The 11,473-nt window shown below is 43.4% G+C and overlaps 1 pseudogene; it reads left to right on the top strand.

The window, feature by feature from the left end:
* The first annotated feature begins 632 nt into the window (after positions 1-632).
* On the top strand, positions 633-1,014 carry LOC110558250 (large ribosomal subunit protein eL31-like; annotated as a pseudogene).
* Positions 1,015-11,473: the final 10,459 nt, after the last annotated feature.

The raw sequence follows: 11,473 nt of genomic DNA, 5'->3' as shown, positions 1-11,473 counted from the left end.
TTTTGTTTTGTCTCTGTAGTTCCAGGGATTGAACCTACAGACTTGCACACACTGGGTAAGTGATGATCTACATCCATAGTTCTTGAAGATGCCATTTTCAGTCATGGCAGCCACCATGATGGTGATTCTATAAAGTATATCACATTTGGTACATTCTAATGTCTCTACAAAGAAGCCTCGGCCACCAGAAGGCCACCCTTCATCAGACACCTGCTGGTGTGACATTTTATTCAGTGTCCTTTACAGACACTGATTGGTACTGGCATGCTTAAATCAGGACTAAGGGAATAAATGGTTGCCGGTAAGTCACAAGGCTTAAGAGAAGGGAATTCATTAGAGGTGTGGGTTAGTTGGGAGGAACTGGACACAGGGTATCAATAATGGGTATTCAAAGCAGAGAAAAGGCTCAAGAGCTGCTTCTGGGGGGTCTTTCATGATAACCTGCATAAGGTCTTGTGGCCTTGCAGGTCCATAGCTGAACAAGACATGACGCAAAACAGAATGAGCAAAGCTGACTGAAGTATAGAGCAACAGGAAAGATGCTGTTGGTAGCTTGAGTTTAAGGGACATCCTGGCAAAGGATCTGATGCTGAAGGACTTTTAAGTCACCAAAGGGCTCTTTCCAGCTTGGGCCTGGCAGAATGTCTCTCGCAAAGGAGGGTGGCAAGAAGAAGGGCCGCTCTGCCATCAATGAGTCATGACCCGGGAGGACGCCATCAACATCCACAAGCACATCCATGGAGTGGACTTCAAGAAGCGTGTTCCTCGGACACTCAAAGAAATCAGAAGTTTCCCATGAAGGAGATGGGGACTCCAGATGTGTGCATAGATACCAGGCTCAATAAAGCTGTCTGGACCAAAGGAATAAGGAATATTCCATATTGGATCTGAGTATGTTTGTCCAGAAAATGTAATGAAGATGAGGATTCACTGAACAAGCTCTACACATTGGTAACTTGCATGCCTGTTACCACATTCAAATATCTACAGACAGTCAATGTGGATGAGAACTAACCTACTAAATGTCAAATAAAGTTGCAGAACTACCAAAAAAAAAAAAAAGTCACCAAAGGGCAAGAGCCACAGCACTTAACTTCCCAAGCCAAACTGAAAAGGATCCTTAAAAAAACCTCCCACACCATTTCTCCAAGATCCCTAGCATGGCTTCCTGCATTAGTTAATTTTCAGTTGTTATGATAAAATACCATGACCAAGGCAACTTAACGAAGAAAGAATTTATTTGGGCTTACAGGTCCAGAGGGATAAGAGTTTACCATGGTAGAGAGGCAGGAAAGCAGGCAGCAAGCACGGGAGCAGGAAGCTGAGTGCTCACATCCTCGAAAACAAGCATGAAGCAGAGAAAGCAAAGAGGAACTGTCAAAGCCTAATCCCAGTGACGCACTTACTCCAAAGAGGGCTGGGCCTCTTTGCAATAGTGGCGCGCACACCTTGGCAGTAACCTGTTGCGCTCGTCTTTAAACTCTTTTTTATTTGGCGTTCCTTAAAGCCTCTCCCTTCCAACCCTCAACCCTAGGTAGGAGAGAGGAGGTTAGTGGGGAGATGGGGCGCAGACCCCTTGACTTATCCCAGCTGTTTGGGGTCGATGGGTTCTTTGGGGGCTATCCCAGTCTCCGTCAACTGCAGATGCAGCAAGCAGTCCCCTTCAAGCTGCTGTCTCCTCCAAGCCACCACACCTTCCATCTCTGATCTCTCCAAACTGCCAAACCTTCCCTTTCTGGGCTCTCACATTTATATCTCTCTGAGTCTTAGACCACGCCCCTCTCCATGCTTCATGAGGCAGCCGTTACCAGCTGCCAAAGACCACCCCCCTCCCGCAAGAGGCATTTATCAGCTATGGACAAACTAAAGTCCAAACTAAAATCCCACACTTGGGATTAAAACAAAAACATATTTATATAACATAACTGAGTTTTTAAAGAAACCAAAACATCTATTACACTAACCAACAGCTCTCTCTTTGGAGTTAAGGCACACTCAACAAGAGGGAAATTTTGCCTGGTACTAGAAACCTAACCCACTACCGAAGACTAGTGAAGTCATGTATCTTGAAGAAGAACCTACAACTACTATTTTACTAAAGCAGCACAATCCCATCTGAATACCATCTGAATATTTATCTTTATACACACAGAAAGTAAGGAGGGCTTCGCAGCCAGTCCTGAAGATACCTGATAAACCAGGGTCAGATGAAAGGGGAGGAGGTCCTCCCCAATCAGTGGACTTGGAAAGGGACAAGGAGGAGGTGAGGGAGGGAGGGTGGGATTGGGAGGGAATGAGGGAGCAGGATACAGCTGGAATACAAAGTTAATAAACTGTAACTAATAATAAAAAAAAGTAAATAAGGTCTCATCCCTCATCAAAAAACATCTCTTTTTAACTGAGACCATTACAGAAAACTATAAACCATCAAAATGCAAAGAACAAGTGACCATGTGGTACCCAGCCCCAATTGATATGTTTACAGACAACTCCTTTACCTAAGGCTCATGGATCATAGTGAAAAGGGGGGCAGAAATGCAATAAAAGCCAGAGAAGAGGAAATGTGCTATGAAATTACATCTCCTAAAAATGTCAAAAAAGCTACACCCACAAAGTCTCATCAACATGGCTGCCTAAACAGGCAGAAACAATGAAAGCACCAGTAAACATTTTAACATGGAATGGGTAACATTCATGGAGTCTCAACCCTAAACAAATAACTACAGGTACCTAAGGAATGCTGATAGTGGGAGAAATAGTCTTGGGGGGTGGGAGGAATCCCCAAATTGGTTTCTAATCTCTGAGAAAATGAAAACCCAATACCAAGTGGTCAGCCCAGAAATCATCTACATGTAAGTTAAAGAAATAGAGAACATGAATTTGAGAGAGAGCAAGCAAGTAAGTGCATAGGAAGGGTTGGAGGGCAGAAAGGGAAGGAGGAAAAACAATGTCATTATAATTTCATAAAATAAAAACAAAGTGCTTCCTAAGCAGCCCCAAACAGTGACACCAACTAGGGAACAAGTGTTGAAATATCTGAGCCTATGAGAGACATTCTCACCCAAACCACTTCGCCCTCTATTTTCTTCATTTATTATTTTAATACACTTTTTTTATGGCCTGCACTCACTCCTTTGAGTTATTGGATCCTGTCTCCTTCCAGTCCTCATCGAGCCTTTGGTTAATGCTGGAAATGCATTCTGGGATTTCGATTTTGTGCTCTTCTGAGAGGTAACATTTGCAATGCCATCTAAACCTTGGAGTCATGAGCTGGATGGGTGGGTAGGTAGGAAGGAATTTTTGTAGGAAAGCCCCCAGAGAGAGGTGGATGGTGGCGGGACTCCACAGTTTGTATAAAGAGTCTTCGAAGAGAATGAAGCTGGAAGCCAGGCACAAGAATACTATGGATTTCCATCTCAGGTCTTCATCTTCCCTGTGAAGCGTGACAGTGTGGAGCACAAAAATGGAAGCATTGTCATGAGCTGAGTTGTAGATATTTAGAGACAGTGAGGCCTGCTTCCTGCAAGACTCACTTTTGTAAACTTTTGGGCTGGAGCTTAGCAGGTTGAACCTACCTGTGTGCATTTGCACTCCTCTGATAACATACCTGATTCCAGCCTGGAAACCCTCAATGGCTGCAGTCCTATCGGGACTGTCTTCTCAACCTAAAGTGAAGACATGTATCTTATGCTAACTCAGCCAAGTCCCTCCATGGAAGTGAATCTTGAATACATATGCAAAGATTGGAGACTGAATTCTTTCTCAAGGTAGCTTCCAGAAGTGACCGTTATCTAACCACAGGGCCAAAGAGCCACACTGCTTTATTGAATTTTGTAATCCACCTTCATGTTGTTCCAAGTTCTATTTCCTTAAATCATTCAGAGTCACATTCCTTTGCTCATAAGTTTGAAGGCCCAAAATAGCATACCCATCATTGGGCTTTATTCCAACATGCTCATTATATATTCGAACCCAAAATTATGTCAATATACCTAGCCTACTAAATGTTATGGTTTAGCCTAACCCATCTGAAGTGAGTTCAGAACACTTAACTCATAGTTGGGCAACATCACCTAGGTCAAAGAAGGCTACTGATACTGAAGGAGAAGTATCTTATGCAAGTCATTGAATGCTGTGTTGAAAGTGAAAATAAGAACAGTAGTTATGTGGAGAAATGTTGGGATTCTTGTGAGACTCCTAACAGTGCAAGTAGGGGTGAAATTGACTCTTTTGCCTGCTCCTAAGACCCTTTTCCTCCCACTGGGTTGCCTCATCTGGCCTTGATATGAGAGATTATGGCTAGTCTTGTTGCATCTTGTTATGCCATGTTTGGTTGATATCCCTGGAAAGGTTGTCTTTTCTAAAGGGAAACAAAGAAGCAGTGAATATGGGGAAAAGGGAAGTTGGAGGAGGGAGACATTGGGAGGAGGAGAGAGAGAGGTCAAGGTGTATTGTATGAGAGAATAATAATTTTTAATAAAGATAAAAAAGAAAATTAGAATAGTAGTTGTGTGGAGAAACATTTGTACCACTGTGATTTTTTTTAACTGTGAGTCAAACCATCATATGTCAGCAACATCTGTACCAATATTAAATTAAATGTAAGCCATGTGGGAAAAAAAGCAAAACTCCCAGAGTCTAAGCCCCACACTCAGCCCTGTAATTGTGACAAGGACACAGGCAGATCTGAGGAGGAGTTCACACTCATCAAGCTCTGTGTCTCATAAGTGTGAACTGATTTGCTAAGATCTCATCTTCATGAAAGTGGCCCCTTTTCTCAGATCTCCAACCTTTGATCCTGAACTGCAAGGACTTTAAGCCAAGAAAAACTATGCCCCATTCTTTGTAAGAAAGAATTCTAAAATCCATGTGCAAAAACAATTATGTTAAGCAAAGAAGAGAGGAGAGTAAATCTAATCTGATTCCCCCCACACCCATTTTTTTTTGTCACCTCACTTTCTTTGTGAAGAAACAGAGTCAGGATATAATCTCTGTCCTCAGGGGCAGGCATGGTACTGCACATAGCCCTGACGAGCCTGATGAGCTACCAAGTGACCTCTGCGCTAAAAATAAAATGTAAAAAACTACTATTGATAGTCGAGAAAATAATGAAATCCCTGCAGGATATTCCCAGGAGGGTTGGAGTCACCACGATATTTCAGCACCACGATGTCAAATATACGGTGGGTGTTTAATATTTGTTGATCGAGTATAGAGCAATATACAAGCACCTGATGTTATGTGGACAGAAACCTTAAGAATTCACAATAATGAAAAGATCAATGCTTATTGTATAACCACTATATACACCTACTACAGAGAAGCTTGGAGTAGCCTTCCATTCTGAAATCGTTGCTCAAAGATCAACTGGACAGTGACAATTTGTATTTTGTAGAGGAACACCTTCCATCTTAAGGAAATTGCACTTAAAGAGTTCCCTTACATCTAAAAATACATCTTTATGGTTCAGTTCAAGGGTCGTGCTATGCTGTGTAAGGGTCAGCCTGAACATCCCACAATATAAATCCATTCAAACACTGGCCTGCCTTTAGACACAAAGTGCAAAAACATCTAACAGGCAGCTGTCTTAAGCAAATGGCGCTATTAAGGACACCAGCTACTCGCCATGCTGTCAACACACAGAGGTCTGAGTAGCACAGGGACTCTTGCTTCTGGAGGCAAAATTTGCCTGGACGATCACAGCCCGTTGGGGCATGACGAGGGCCTTCTGGCATGGCCGAGTGGATGACACTCAGGAAAACCTGAAGAGGGAATGCTGTAAAATTAAAATGCAGTGGGGGCGAACCGTGGCAGCAGATAGCATAACCTTCCTGGTGTCTTTAGTGGTGTTAATGGATCTACTCAGGGCACAGATGGTGGTTTTCAGAAAAGTCATTTTTTTTCTCTAACAAATTCATGACTAAACTAAAAAGACCAGTATCAACTTCATTATGCTTTCCAATTGACTTGCTTTTAGGGTTATTCTTTTTATTATAGCTCTTAAGCTCCCATTTCTTTTTTAAAGCACTTCTTTTAATACCAATTTTCACAGCACTAAGAAATTTAGCACTCTTCAGTGGCTGTATTAATGGGAAAGACTGTTGGAAGCTGGAGAGAGGCATGAAACATGCTACCGGACAGTCGCTTCTTTTCTTCTCCAACCCAAGTTCGGACCCAGACCCCAGACTTGACAACCAAGCTGAGGGACACAGCGGTGATGACGTAAAGCCAAGCCTATTTCTTCTCAGGGAAAGTCCCTCTCTCTGAAAACAACAAGGCACACTCCGTGTTCTCTTCTCCAACGTGACTCTATGCCAAGCCCCTCCTCTTTGCATGTGACCAGGGAGCATTTGAAGTGACCAGCGAAATCTAACCCATTTCGTAAGTGTCATTGTGGGTAACTCAGGATGCAGGTTTAAACAAAGCTTGGCTGCTGCAGTCTGAGCCAGAGTTCTGCCGTCCACTAGACAAGGGGATTCTTTCTGATGTGAGGCTGACTTGGAGCAATTCAGATTCCAGAATATTATTAGATTATTTGTAACAGTGAAAACTGAAGCAAGTCCCCTCATGACAGGAAAAAAAAAAAAACCTCAGTCTATCTGCTCAGCTATTATAAAAAAGATAATTAGGAAAGAGCATGAACAAATACGGAAGATCACTATAATGTTTTAAAAAAACACACAAGATGTAGAATATCTGTAGACATAATATAATACCAACATAAGACACCTGATACACAGAAAAGTACAAGTGGCATTGCTTTTTAATTATTTTTTTTATTTATAACAATTTATTCAATTTGTATCCCAGCTGTAGCCTCCTCTCTCCTCCCCTCCTAATCCCACCCTTCCTCTCTCTTCTCCCATGCCCCTCCCCCAGTCCACTGATAGGGGAGGTCCTCCTCCCCTTCCATCTGACCCTAGTCTATCAGGTCTCATCAGGACTTGCCGCATTGTCTTCCTCTGTGGCCTACTCCCCACTCAGGGGGAGGTGATCAAAGAGCCTGCCACTGAGTTCATGTCAAGATGCTACCAATAGCTGTTTTAGGCGGTGGGTAACATGTGTGCTTAAGCACTTCCATTTTTCTATTTTTTCATTTTCAGTATGTTTATGTAAACTCATAATGAAAAAAGTATTTTCTTTTCTATTCAGAAGAGTCAGTGGTTATACACAGAGATTTTAAGCTTTGCATTCTACATGAAGACCTCTGTGACATGGTTTTTTGAGGTGTCCTAAACATTACATTCAGAAACCACATTTAATATCAAAGCTACTCAGAGCAAAATTCCCATGCTCCAATCTATCCTCATTACAGATGGGCAAATTGATGTTCAGACAACCCTTCCCTGAGACCCAGAACCCCTTTCTTCCAGCTGCCGCACCTCTCAGCCAGATTAATTTTTACTAAGCAAATCCAAGCTCTGGTAGAAATATCTAAATCTCAAAAAGGAAAAAGAGTAAAAATACAGACTCCACTGAAATCAGATGTAGTGAAACTTTTGTACTGTTGAACCATTAGGTTCTGCTCTAGTTTCATTTCTATTGCTGTTACAAAATACTCCAGCCAAAAGCAATTATGTGGGAAGAAACGGTTTATTTCAGCTTATGATTACAGCTCACAGTCCATCTCTAAGGGAAGGGAAGGCAAGAGCTCAAAGCAGAAACTTGAAGTCAGGCCTGCTTACTATTCCACACAGCATTAAGTCTGTCCTAAGAACTCGTCACAGCTGAGAAAGCACAGCAGAAAACACAAAGGAGGATGCTGGCTTGCTGGCTCCCTGCCATCTTTTACTCAGCTTTCTTACAGAGTTCCAGACTACGACGTGCCTAAGAATGGTGTGGCCCACAGTTGACTAAGCATCCATCAACAATCCAGTCTCCTGCAGACAGGCTCACAAGCCCATCTGATCTCAGTGGAGGCTGTCCTCCGCAATCAAGGTTGTATCAAGGTGACAGTTAAAGCTAAGCAGACCAGGCTCAAGAAGCCCCTCACATCCAGCTACTGTACTCCCTTCAAGAGGACCTTGACTCACAGTTCTTGTATGTGATCAAGGCTGGCTTCCAAAGCCCTTTTATTCTGAGGCCAATCCTGCTCGTGAGCTGTTGTCTGGTGGTGTACACAGACAAATATAGTTAGGAACCCTTCCATCCATAGGCTAAGAAAATTCTGGAATCTACCTTTGCCCTGCTTCACCATGTCCTGTCCGAGCCACAGAGCAGCCCACAGTATCTAGAACACAAGACCTTGAGTGGAACTCTGGGAAACTGGCTTGCTTGAACTAATCCTGTCAGGGAAGAGGGCAGGGCTGGCATAGTAGAGTACCTGAAGAGAATTAAAGTGCTTTTTGGTGACAGAATACCTTCTTTGAGAACATTTTTCTCCCTCCTTTCCTCAGAGATACCATCCTCCTTTGGAAAAGGAGGGCAATTATCTTTTATTCAGCCTGTTTTTAATTTTTATCTCATGATAAGAAATAACTGTGATCGTTCACAAAGAGGTTTTAATGACGGTGAAAATGGCCTTTGATTGATCATTTCATATTCCAAACTCCACCCAGAAACTATCGGTCACCAGCATGAGAGTCTCTCTCCAAGAAAGGAAGGAGCGGGCCTGGAGGGTTTTGTATTTGGGGGGCAGTCTTTGAATGACAACAAAAATCACAAGAACAAAGGACCACAATTAGAGGAAAAAGTAAAGACTCAGAATGTATAATATATGAGCACTTTCAAATATGCTTTCAACTTTTTACACCCTCCCATCATTTCTCAAATCCTAGTTTTTAATGAGAAAACCTTAGATAGAAAAATATCAGAAAATCTGAATGAACAATCAGGAGGGTTGTTGAAATGCAGGGACATTTGAAAGAAGCAACAAACGTCTGTAATCAACCTTTAAACTAACACAGTGTTGAAATGTGGGGGGGGAATGCTCTTTGTTGCAGGCAATGTGCAAAGTTTTCCACTAAACCACACTTGATGCTGTATTTATCTCATTTTAATTCTGATTCTCCCCCAAAGACTTGTCTGCAGCAGAGGCTAATATAGACTGGAGCAGCATGCACCGCCTTGAAAGGCCTTCATCTCTCCTATGGACATTCAGCACATCTGGAATATCCAGCCACCTGGACATCTAGCATACCTGGACATTCAGCACATCTGGAATATCCAGCCACCTGGACATCTAGCACACCTGGACATTCAGCACACCTGAACATCCAGCACAACTGAGATCAGATTAATGTTGAGAAGATCAGCCTTGATTATCAACTTCATGGTACTGAGAGACAATTGGGAGATTCATAAAGCACATTTCTGAGTCTATCTGTAAGGGGGAGACCCACTCTAAATATGGGGGAGAAGATCCAGTCAGCTGGAGACCCAGACAGAACCAAAGCCAGAGAAGAACAGCTGGCAGTTCAGGCTTGCTCTGTATCTCTGTGCTTCCTGGCCGCCGTGCGTGAGCAGCTTCCTCTACCGACCTGGGTGTTCTGTTTCTCCTTAGTCCCACAACCTACAAGCTTCTGACCACAACCTACAAAAGCATGGACAACAGTAAATCTTTTTCTTTGGTATTTTGTGAGAGCAGCAAAAAAGATAACTAAACACAGATGATCATACTCTAAAGAGCTGAAAAAGTTTTCCTGAACGTCCTAAGCACAGACTGGATAACCACATAGACACGGCATCTTCTCACTTCCAGAAACTTCCTGCCACAAAGTCCCCGATTCAGAACAAAACTTCATCAGACTGCATTCATCCACAATTTACTAGAAATCTAAGAGAATGGATTCTAGAGTCTACATAGACCGATACAGATACTGTCCCACACGATCCCAAAGGACAGTTTGAAAGAAAACAAAAGCGAAGCAAGGTCTTGAGAGTCTAGTTACCGGATAGTGGAGTTTACTCTGAGTGGCACCAGGGAGGCAGGACAGCTTTGAAAATGAGCAACCACTTCTACCGTGTTAAAGCTAACCCTATTCCCTCTCCTCTCTCTCTTCTATTCTCCTTTCCTCTCTTTTCCTCCCCTCCCCTCCCTACTCCTCTCCTCTCCTTTCTTCTCTCCTCTCATTTTGTTTATTTTCCTGTAACCTCACGGGACACTCTGTCAATATGCCTGCAAGGCCATCTCTAAATGCTGATACACTGCAAACTAAATCCATTCTCGTTTCCATTCAGAAACTGCATAGGTGATCGCCCCCTCCTCCTCCTAGATTCCCTGGCCGGAAGGCCTCCATACACATAGGAGTCTTGCACTCTCACCAGCACTGCTAAGGCCAAGCGCATTTGCCTATTTGTCAACACTACTGGAGCAGCCCTGTCCTACCACACCTCTGGCTACCAGTGCCTATATCTCTCTTCCTGGAGGCTTCTTCTGTCGGCTAGAGGCTACTGCACCTGCACACACAGCAAGTGTGGTGCTCTGGAACATTCCTCCAGGGCAGGGGGTGGAGAGCAATCCTACTCCTGTCCATTTCAGGAGGAGATTCCTAGGCTGTGGACATACCCTGACCCCACTCTTGCTCCAGGATGGCTTCCCCTAGTCCCATGGCTCCCTGGCCCCACACAAGTGTAGTGTATTTGAAGTAGCTATAGACCTTGAAGAACTGGAGCCTAGTGGGAATACCTTAGGCCATTAAGGTCATGCTCTTGAATAGGATTATGATGCCCTGGTCTCTTCCTCTCTCTGCTCCAGATCAAGGTATGGCCACTTGCCCTGACACATGTTCCTGCCATTACCATCGACCAAAGTCACCAGAGATCACACCAATGGGCCTACCCAATCTTAGACTTCAAACCTCCAAACTATAGCTAAATACATACCTGCACTTAATATTCAACCTCTCACTGGTATTTCATCACAGTAATGCAAAGCTGGTTAGTACAACCTCCTTCCTGGTCTCTGACAGCTGTCTACTCTCACATGCCATCAAAGCAGCTCTGACTCTAAGGACACTAATCCAATCCTGGGCCGTCCATTCTAATGACCTCATCTATACTGAATCCCCTCTCAAAGGCTGTGTCATCTAGATTAATGATGTACCTTCAAAAGAAAAGTTTGGAGGAGGCATAAATACGTAATCCATAACATTTGATTTTCCCCTTCCTACCAATTTCTACATCTAAGGCATATTCCTTGGTCCTCCTCTGAAACACACCCTGAGTTTTTACACTTTCCTTTAGCTTTCTTCTGAACTGCTGCCATAGCCTCCCCCAGTTTCTTCCCCTCAACTCTCATCTTCACACTTACAAAGCATTCTAACTGTTCTTATAAAAATCTAAATTAGAACATGTCACTCTCCTGCTTAAACTATAATGGGAATTTCCCATCACACCTTGAGCAAATCTAAACCAGTGACTGCCAGGCCCTCCACAACCCATCCCTGCTCTCCTCTGGAATTTACTTCACACCACAAACTACCTTCTCTTGTGCTGTCCCTCACTCTACAGTGTTGCCAAGCTCAGGCCATAC

The sequence above is a fragment of the Meriones unguiculatus genome, chromosome 10, assembly GCF_030254825.1.
Source record: "Meriones unguiculatus strain TT.TT164.6M chromosome 10, Bangor_MerUng_6.1, whole genome shotgun sequence".
NCBI lineage: Eukaryota > Metazoa > Chordata > Mammalia > Rodentia > Muridae > Meriones > Meriones unguiculatus.
This window is presented reverse-complemented; position numbering and strand designations above follow the sequence as displayed.